Source organism: Oncorhynchus keta, unplaced genomic scaffold (genome assembly GCF_023373465.1).
Source record: "Oncorhynchus keta strain PuntledgeMale-10-30-2019 unplaced genomic scaffold, Oket_V2 Un_contig_15588_pilon_pilon, whole genome shotgun sequence".
NCBI classification, from domain to species: Eukaryota; Metazoa; Chordata; class Actinopteri; order Salmoniformes; family Salmonidae; genus Oncorhynchus; species Oncorhynchus keta.
This window is the reverse complement of record NW_026279401.1, coordinates 216,202-227,205: the sequence shown is the minus strand read 5'-3', so window position 1 is coordinate 227,205 and position 11,004 is coordinate 216,202. Positions and strand designations below refer to the sequence as shown.

General features: G+C 40.8%; 1 long non-coding RNA gene across 1 annotated transcript; it reads right to left on the bottom strand.

Moving 5' to 3' along the window:
• Positions 1 to 6,912: 6,912 nt before the first annotated feature.
• LOC127919052 (uncharacterized) lies at positions 6,913 to 7,972 on the bottom strand. Its single transcript, XR_008101765.1, has 3 exons — positions 7,847 to 7,972; positions 7,618 to 7,808; positions 6,913 to 7,541 (listed from the first exon to the last, which is right to left on the bottom strand). It is a non-coding gene; the product is annotated as an uncharacterized LOC127919052 (long non-coding RNA).
• Between the last annotated feature and the right edge of the window lie 3,032 nt (positions 7,973 to 11,004).

Sequence of the window (11,004 nt, the reverse complement as noted above, 5' to 3'; positions counted from 1 at the left end):
CTATACTGGCTTGGGGTGACCTATACTGGCTGCAGGCCAAATAAACATGGAGCATGGAGACTGAAAACCTAGGGAGTAGACTGATTTCCCAAGCCCCTCTTCCCTTCTGTCTTTCTGTCCCTTCTACCTTCTCTTCCTTCCCTTCCCTTCAGTCTCCAGACCAAATCCATCTAAATCCTTACTAAACGGTTCGCTAAATCCTTACTGTAAACTGTCAGCTAAATACCTTACTGTAAACTGTCAGCTAAATACCTTACTGTAAACTGTCAGATAAATACCTTACTGTAAACTGTTAAACCCATGCAAGCTTGGGTGTTTTACTCCTGCGGCCAAATGCCCATGTGCATTCTGTAAACCTGGGAAGTTCTGAATAAAGACATTGTTGAACTTTTGACCTTTCACCATTCAGTTGGAAGTCACCATTCAATGACATTCTGCTACAGAGCTCTCAGACTAAGATTACACGCTGCTAAACTGTCGCCCATAATTACAATGTTCTGATCATCTGAAGGGAAGTCACATTGGTTGACTCCTTACTGTAAACCAGCTGAGAGGGAATACCTGGACTGTAATCCCCTCAATCAGACAGAGGCTTAAACTGGCTCAGCTCTTAATACGATGCATCTAACTGTAAACTAGAGGCGTCACTAAGACCCTGGTTCGATTCCAGGCTTATCACAAATGCCCCGTGCATTGGGAGTCCTGGAATAGGGCATTGCGCACAATTGGCCCAGCGTTCAGTTGGAAGTCACCATTCAATGACATTTGTTCTGAACTGAGCTCTAGTTAAAATAGAAATTGGCACGCTGCTCTGTCGCCCATAATTACAATGTTCTGATCATCTGAAGGGAATCGTCACATTGGGACGCATAAAGAGTTTACTAGGGTATTAGGGAATAGTCAGTCAAGGAGATGTTATTCTGCTCGTCAGTGTCCAAACCGCTGAAATCAGGGCTAGGAGCGTGATTTAAAAAAACAAAATACTACTTCCTCTGACTAACTCAGGCTATGGAGCGTGATTTAAAAAACAAAATACTACTTCCTCTGACTAACTCAGGCTATGGAGCGTGATTTAAAAAACAAAATACTACTTCCTCTGACTAACTCAGGCTATGGAGCGTGATTTAAAAAAACAAAATACTACTTCCTCTGACTAACTCAGGCTATGGAACGTGATTTAAAAAACAACATACTACTTCCCTCTGACTAACTCAGGCTATGGAGCGATTTAAAAAAACAAAATACTATTGACCTCTGACTAACTCAGGCTATGGAGCGTGATTTAAAAACAAAATACTACTTCCTCTGACTAAATCAGGGCAGGAGCGTGATTTAAAAACAAAATACTACTTCTCTGACTAACTCAGGCTATGGAGCGTGATTTAAAAAACAAAATACTACTTCTCTGACTAACTCAGGCTATGGAGCGTGATTTAAAAAACAAAATACTACTTCCCTGACTAACTCAGGCTATGGAGCGTGATTTAAAAAAACAAAATACTACTTCCTCTGACTAACTCAGGCTATGGAGCGTGATTTAAAAACAAAATACTACTTCCTCTGACTAACTCAGGCTATGGAACGTGATTTAAAAAAACAAAATACTACTTCCTCTGACTAACTCAGGCTTTGGAGCGTGATTTTAAAAAAACAAAATACTACTTCCTCTGACTAACTCAGGCTATGGAGCGTGATTTAAAAAACAACATACTACTTCCTCTGACTAACTCAGGCTATGGAACGTGATTTAAAAAACAAAATACTACTTCCTCTGACTAACTCAGGCTATGGAGCGTGATTTAAAAAAACAAAATACTACTTCCTCTGACTAACTCAGGTTATGGAGCGTGATTTAAAAAAACAAAATACTACTTCCTCTGACTAACTCAGGCTATGGAGCGTGATTTAAAAAAACAAAATACTACTTCCTCTGACTAACTCAGGCTATGGAGCGTGATTTAAAAAACAAAATACTACTTCCTCTGACTAACTCAGGTTATGGAGCGTGATTTAAAAAACAAAATACTACTTCCTGACTAACTCAGGCTATGGAGCGTGATTTAAAAACAAAATACTACTTCCTCTGACTAACTCAGGCTATGGAGCGATTTAAAAACAACATACTACTTCCTCTGACTAACTCAGGCTATGGAGCGTGATTTAAAAAACAAAATACTACTTCCTCTGACTAACTCAGGCTTTGGAGCGTGATTTTAAAAAACAACATACTACTTCCTCTGACTAACTCAGGCTATGGAGCGTGATTTAAAAAACAAAATACTACTTCCTCTGACTAACTCAGGCTATGGAGCGGGATTTAAAAAACAAAATACTACTTCCTCTGACTAAAGTGCTGTAGCCTATATGGTTTTCCATATTCAAGCTAAACCACCATCTACCCCGGAGGTATGACTGACAGTCATTTCCATGTGTATCACTTCCCTGCATTAAGCACTGAGGAGGAACACAGCCAGCAGCTGACTGAGAGGAACGCATTGGAGGACCTAGGCTACGTCCCAAATGGCCTCCTATTCCCTATGTAGTGCACTATATAGGGAATAGGGTCCCCATAGGGCTCTGGTCAACAGTAGTGCACTATAGAGGGAATAGGGTCCCCATAGGGCTCTGGTCAACAGTAGTGCACTATATAGGGAATAGGGTCCCCATAGGGCTCTGGTCAACAGTAGTGCACTATAGAGGGAATAGGGTCCCCATAGGGCTCTGGTCAACAGTAGTGCACTATATAGGGAATAGGGTCCCCATAGGGCTCTGGTCAACAGTAGTGCACTATAGAGGGAATAGGTGCCATTTATAGGGTGCCATTTAAGACACAGCCTTAGGTAATGTCCCAACTATCTCTCCTTCCTCCTAAAGTGTGCACTTGTTCACTTCCCTTAAATTTGTAAGTCGCTCTGATAAGAGCGTCTGCTAAATGACTTAAATGTAAATGTAAATGTTAAAGCCCCGATGCAGTCTTTTTAATTGTATTTTTAAACCATCACTGTGTGTGTTAATTTCATGAAAAGAACTCAAAATGTTTTTTTTAATCATTTCTTTCCCTAAGCTACCTTTTACCATTGAAATGCTCAGTCCGATCGTGTGGGCGTGTCGATACACATTTTTAAACGTTTACAATACACGGCCCTGATTGGCGGATAGGATGGTCTAGACTCGAGCAGGAGTCTCCAACATCACGAGCTACCAGAAGCTCACAGCCTACCTATGAGTAGCTAAATCAACACAACATTGACATTATCCCACCCCTGGTTAGCCACTATTGGCTTAAAAAGCCAAACCTAACACAATATCTGCCAATTCATTTCCAGCAATATTGCCCCTGTCTGTCGGTGTGGTGCGCGCGTATGTCTATCACTCCGTGTGTATCATGTTGATGTGATAACCATCTTGTTGGTTGATAGAAATACTTTCCCCAAAAAACACTCTCATATAAATGGTAACTGAAAAGTAGGCTTGTCATCTGGCACAAGTATTTAATGAGTAGATATAATTTGTATGTATAATTTGTTATTTGCTAACGTCGCCATAGAATGAGTAGCAGCAGTATAAAACCATCACCAGACCGGCTGGTTAGACGGCACATTCCTCACGCGCTACATATTAAAGGGACAGACGCCCAATTAAAGAGGAATTACACAAAACCCCCAGACAATGGTCTTCTGATGTGATGTCATCATTAACATGGACTCAGAACATCTATTGGAGTTGTTTATTAACCCTTATTTTACCAGGCATGTTGTCAGAAAACATAGTGCACTACTTTCTGTTGAACACTAAGGACCAGGGGAAGAGTTGACAACATAGTACACTACTTTCTGTTGAACACTAAGGACCAGGGGGAGAGTTGATAACATAGTACACTACTTTCTGTTGAACACTAAGGACCAGGGGAAGAGTTGATAACATAGTACACTACTTTCTGTTGAACACTAAGGACCAGGGGAAGAGTTGACAACATAGTACACTACTTTCTGTTGTACACTAAGGACCAGGGGAAGAGTTGACAACATAGTACACTACTTTCTGTTGTACACTAAGGACCAGGGGAAGAGTTGATAACATAGTACACTACTTTCTGTTGATAACACTAAGGACCAGGGAAGAGTTGATAACATAGTACACTACTTTCTGTTGTACACTAAGGACCAGGGGAAGAGTTGACAACATAGTACACTACTTTCTGTTGTACACTAAGGACCAGGGGAAGAGTTGATAACATAGTACACTACTTTCTGTTGAACACTAAGGACCAGGGGAAGAGTTGACAACATAGTACACTACTTTCTGTTGAACACTAAGGACCAGGGGAAGAGTTGACAACATAGTACACTACTTTCTGTTGTACACTAAGGACCAGGGGAAGAGTTGACAACATAGTACACTACTTTCTGTTGTACACTAAGGACCAGGGGAAGAGTTGACAACATAGTACACTACTTTCTGTTGAACACTAAGGACCAGGGGAAGAGTTGACAACATAGTACACTACTTTCTGTTGTACACTAAGGACCAGGGGAAGAGTTGACAACATAGTACACTACTTTCTGTTGTACACTAAGGACCAGGGGAAGAGTTGACAACATAGTACACTACTTAACACTGTTGTACACTAAGGACCAGGGAAGAGTTGACAAACATAGTACACTACTTTCTGTTGTACACTAAGGACCAGGGGAAGAGTTGATAACATAGTACACTACTTTCTGTTGTACACTAAGGACCAGGGGAAGAGTTGATGACATAGTACACTACTTTCTGTTGTACACTAAGGACCAGGGGAAGAGTTGAGTAGTTGAGACACTAGGACCAGGGGAAGAGTTGAATAGTACACTACTTTTCTGTTGTACACTAAGGACCAGGGGAAGAGTTGACCTATTTGAAAGTTTGAAAACAAATAGTAGCACTACTTTCTGTTGAACACCCTGCTGTAAGGACCAGGCTCAAGAGTATGTGATGTCAAGTAAACACTGAACAGGCTGCCTTATACTAAAAGTACACTCATTTGAACCAGGGGAAGACTGCTGTTGAACACAAACCAGGGAAGAGTTGATGGTATAGAAATATGGTGTAAATTCACGAGCCCCATCCCTGCACCAATCCAATGCTTTTAGAGTTGAACAACTAACGACCATCAGGAAAGGAAGCCTCCAGACGTTCTAAGTTCGGTAAAAAGAAAAAGAAGAGAAGGATGTACACACAGCGGTAAGTCTTTTTGGAAAACAAATATGGTATACATCATTAGGTTTTTTTTTTTTACAGGAGGCTCGAAGGCCTGAGGGATGGATGGATGGAGTCAGTACTGCTGTTCAGGAGAGCCTGCCTGCGTTTCAGCTCTTCAGAGACATCAAAACACACACAGACTGACCCAGGCTCTAACTAGATCTACTGCTGTAAAATTTGAAAGGCCTCAGAGGCTACATCCCAAAATGGCACCCATTCCCTACATAGTGCACTACTTTAGACCAGAGCCTATACCCTAAACACATAGTGCATACTTTAGACCAAAGTCCTATGGGCCCTGTAAAAGACTGCTCAAAAAGAGTACACTGAATAAACTGGGGGATTAGGTGCTATTTGGCCCACATCCCCGCACACACAAGTTGGGAGGCCTGGCATCAAACAGCTGTCTTGATGAAAAAACCTAAAACCATCAACAGTCCCCAGCAGCTATGAGCAGATGGGAGCTCGGTCCCCATAACACCCAGAGACATAACAAATCAAATGTTATTATACAGATGAGATGGGTCAGAGGCTACATCCCAAATACCCAGATCAAATCAAATGTTATTATACAGATGAGATGGGTCAAAAGAGTACCCATAATACCCAGATCAAATCAAATGAAATTATTATACAGATGAGATGGGTCGGTCCCCATAATACCCAGATCAAATCAAATGTTATTATACAGATGAGATGGGTCGGTCCCATAATACCCAGATCAAATCAAATGTTATTATACAGATGAGATGGGTCGGTCCCCATAATACCCAGATCAAATCAAATGTTATTATACAGATGAGATGGGTCGGTCCCCATAACACCCATAACAAATCAAATGTTATTATACAGATGAGATGGGTTGGTACCCATAATACCCAGATCAAATCAAATGTTATTATACAGATGAGATGGGTCGGTACCCATAATACCCAGATCAAATCAAATGTTATTATACAGATGAGATAGCATACATATACCGTGAGACATTACAACTTAATAAACCTAGGAGAATGACAAATCTGGCACGTTCAACTCTTACAATCTAATCAAATGTTATTTGTCACATGCGCCCGAATACAACAGGTGTAGTAGACCTTACAGTGAAATGCTGAATACAACAGATGTAGTAGACCTTACAGTGAAATGCTGAATACAACAGGTGTAGTAGACCTTACAGTGACATGCTGAATACAACAGGTGTAGTAGACCTTACAGTGACATGCTGAATACAACAGGTGTAGTAGACCTTACAGTGACATGCTGAATACAACAGGTGTAGTAGACCTTACAGTGACATGCTGAATACAACAGGTGTAGTAGACCTTACAGTGAAATGCTGAATACAACAGGTGTAGTAGACCTTACAGTGAAATGCTGAATACAACAGGTGTAGTAGACCTTACAGTGAAATGCTGAATACAACAGGTGTAGTAGACCTTACAGTGAAATGCTGAATACAACAGGTGTAGTAGACCTTACAGTGAAATGCTGAATACAACAGGTGTAGTAGACCTTACAGTGAAATGCTGAATACAACAGGTGTAGATGACAGGTGTAGTAGACCTTACAGTGAAATGCTGAATACAACAGGTGTAGTAGACCTTACAGTGAAATGCTGAATACAACAGGTGTAGATGACAGGTGTGAGATGACCTTACAGTGAAATGCTGAATACAACAGGTGTAGTAGACCTTACAGTGACATGCTGAATACAACAGGTGTAGTAGACCTTACAGTGACATGCTGAATACAACAGGTGTAGTAGACCTTACAGTGAAATGCTGAATACAACAGGTGTAGTAGACCTTACAGTGACATGCTGAATACAACAGGTGTAGTAGACCTTACAGTGAAATGCTGAATACAACAGGTGTAGTAGACCTTACAGTGACATGCTGAATACAACAGGTGTAGTAGACCTTACAGTGAAATGCTGAATACAACAGGTGTAGTAGACCTCACAGTGAAATGCTGAATACAACAGGTGTAGTAGACCTTACAGTGACATGCTGAATACAACAGGTGTAGTAGACCTTACAGTGAAATGCTGAATACAACAGGTGTAGTAGACCTTACAGTGAAATGCTGAATACAACAGGTGTAGTAGACCTCACAGTGAAATGCTGAATACAACAGGTGTAGTAGACCTTACAGTGAAATGCTGAATACAACAGGTGTAGTAGACATTACAGTGAAATGCTGAATACAACAGGTGTAGTAGACCTTACAGTGAAATGCTGAATTACAACAGGTGTAGTAGACCTTACAGTGAAATGCTGAATACAACAGGTGTAGTAGACCTCACAGTGAAATGCTGAATACAACAGGTGTAGTAGACCTCACAGTGAAATGCTGAATACAACAGGTGTAGTAGACCTTACAGTGAAATGCTGAATACAACAGGTGTAGTAGACCTTACAGTGAAATGCTGAATACAACAGGTGTAGTAGACCTTACAGTGAAATGCTGAATACAACAGGTGTAGTAGACCTTACAGTGAAATGCTGAATTACAACAGGTGTAGTAGACCTTACAGTGAAATGCTGAATACAACAGGTGTAGTAGACCTCACAGTGAAATGCTGAATACAACAGGTGTAGTAGACCTTACAGTGAAATGCTGAATACAACAGGTGTAGTAGACCTTACAGTGAAATGCTGAATACAACAGGTGTAGTAGACCTTACAGTGAAATGCTGAATACAACAGGTGTAGTAGACATTACAGTGAAATGCTGAATATAACAGGTGTAGTAGACCTTACAGTGAAATGCTGAATACAACAGGTGTAGTAGACCTTACAGTGAAATGCTGACTGACAAACCCTTAACGAACAATGCAGTTAAAAAAGTGAAATATGAATAAGAAATAAAAGTCACAAATCAATATTTGGGTCAATAAAGTCCACCAACTAACTTTTAGAAACCTGTAACAGTACAGGCAGGTAGACCAAGTGAAATGCTAAAGCAGAACAGTAGTAGCGATAGCAGAGATTCATACAGTATGTGTAACCATGCCAGAGTATGTCATTGATCTGCATATCATTTAGTCCCTGGCTGTGTTCCAGGTTGTCTCAGTGATTGATGCAACAGGTGTAGTAGACTAACAGAAATCATTTAACAGGTGTAGTAGGTCTTACAGTGAGCTGAATACAACAGGTTTGACCTTACAGGGAAATGCTGAATACAACAGGGTAGTATTTGTGCTGAATACAACAGGTTAGTAGACTAAAGATAATATAAACATTTCTGATGAAACTGAGTCTGATATATATACACTATATCAGACTCAGTTTCATCAGAAATGATTGAAACTGAGTCTTTCTTCATCAGAAATGTTTATATTATCTTTAGTTAATCATTAACAAATACCCAGTTGACCGCGCCAAACTCTTGCTACGGCCTCCCACTCATAAATTATAATCTGTTAGTTGTAACGCTGCATCAATCAGAGGACTAAATGTATATATATATTCTGTTTGTTTTTAAGGATTCTTTCAATAGACATTTCCACCAACTTCCGAGTCATTTTGGAGGATGTTTACACATACCACCTAACTCACCTGAGAACCAGGGTGGATCCCGAAACGGAAACGTGTTCCTGTAGTCATTTAGATGGCATCAGTCATGCTGTTTCCACAGTACGTGACAACAACTTAAAGAGTAGAGAAAAGGATAGAGACACTGTCTCTCAGTGTAGTAGAGAAAAGGATAGAGACACTGTCTCTCAGTGTAGTAGAGAAAAGGATAGAGACACTGTCTCTCAGTGTAGTAGAGAACAGGATAGAGACACTGTCTCTCAGTGTAGTAGAGAAAAGGATAGAGACACTGTCTCTCAGTGTAGTAGAGAAAAGGATAGAGACACTGTCTCTCAGTGTAGTAGAGAAAAGGATAGAGACACTGTCTCTCAGTGTAGTAGAGAAAAGGATAGAGACACTGTCTCTCAGTGTAGTAGAGAACAGGATAGAGACACTGTCTCTCAGTGTAGTAGAGAACAGGATAGAGACACTGTCTCTCAGTGTAGTAGAGAAAAGGATAGAGACACTGTCTCTCAGTGTAGTAGAGAAAATAGGATAGAGACACTGTCTCTCAGTGTAGTAGAGAAAAGGATAGAGACACTGTCTCTCAGTGTAGTAGAGAACAGTGTAGTAGAGAACACTGTCTCTCAGTGTAGTAGAGAAAAGGATAGAGACACTGTCTCTCAGTGTAGTAGAGAACAGGATAGAGACACTGTCTCTCAGTGTAGTAGAGAAAAGGATAGAGACACTGTCTCTCAGTGTAGTAGAGAAAAGGATAGAGACACTGTCTCTCAGTGTAGTAGAGAAAAGGATAGAGACACTGTCTCTCAGTGTAGTAGAGAAAAGGATAGAGACACTGTTATTAGTAGTAGAGAACTGTCTCTCAAGGATAGAGACACTGTCTCTCAGTGTTAGAGAAAAGGATAGAGACACTGTCTCTCAGTGTAGTAGAGAAAGGATAGAGACACTGTCTCTCAGAGTAGAGAAAGGATAGAGACACTGTCTCTCAGTGTAGTGTAGAGACACTCCATGCTAGAGACACTGTAGAGTAGTAGAGAAAAGGATAGAGACACTGTCTCTCAGTGTAGTAGAGAACAGGATAGAGATGCTAGTTAGTAGTAGAGAAAGAGAACAGGATAGAGACACTGTCTCTCAGTGTAGTAGAGAAAAGGATAGAGACACTGTCTCCAGTGTAGTAGAGAACAGGATAGAGACACTGTAGAGTAGAGAAAAGGATAGAGACACTGTCTCTCAGGATAGAGACACTGTCTCCATGTAGTATTAGAGTAGAGAAAAGGATAGAGACACTGTCTCTCAGTGTTTCCATGCTATTAGAGTAGAGAAAAGGATAGAGACACTGTCTCTCAGTGTTTCCATGCTATTAGAGTAGAGAAAAGGATAGAGACACTGTCTCTCAGTGTTTCCATGCTATTAGAGTAGAGAAAAGGATAGAGACACTGTCTCTCAGTGTTTCCATGCTATTAGAGTAGAGAAAAGGATAGAGACACTGTCTCTCAGTGTTTCCATGTTATTAGAGTAGAGAAAAGGATAGAGACACTGTCTCTCAGTGTTTCCATGCTATTAGAGTAGAGAAAAGGATAGAGACACTGTCTCTCAGTGTTTCCATGCTATTAGAGTAGACCGGTATGACAGAAACACTAACTGACGGCATCACTACTACTGTTGATGTAAAAGAGGAAGTTACTGTAGTCGCTGTAAAGAAGCTTCCCTTTAGGATGATGTGTTCCTTTCTTAATAAACGTTAGGTGGTGTGTGTGTGTCTGTGTGTAAAGCCTCAGTATTTGACAACAAACAAAAAGATTTGTGTTTATTCTGCAGGGCGTCATAGGGTGACCTTTTGACACATTTCTCTCTTGTCTCTCTGTCACCTCGTGAACGGCTCATTTTGGGGAAGTTGTCTGTAACAGACGCCACCGAGTGCAGACACCACCAGGGGCAGAGCATAAAGATAAAGAGTTAAAAGATAACAAGCCACATGTAGAACAATCCACATGGAAGAATAGCTCCCTGGCTCTGCTTTCACATTAATATCACCTGCATTCATTTACACAGAAGGCAAGTGTAGCCTATCATATCAGACACAATGTGTATCTGTGTTTCAATCATTCAACACACACACACACACACACACACACACACACACACACACACACACACACACACACACAGACAGAGGACACAGAGGACACACACACACACACACAGAGACACACACACACACACACAG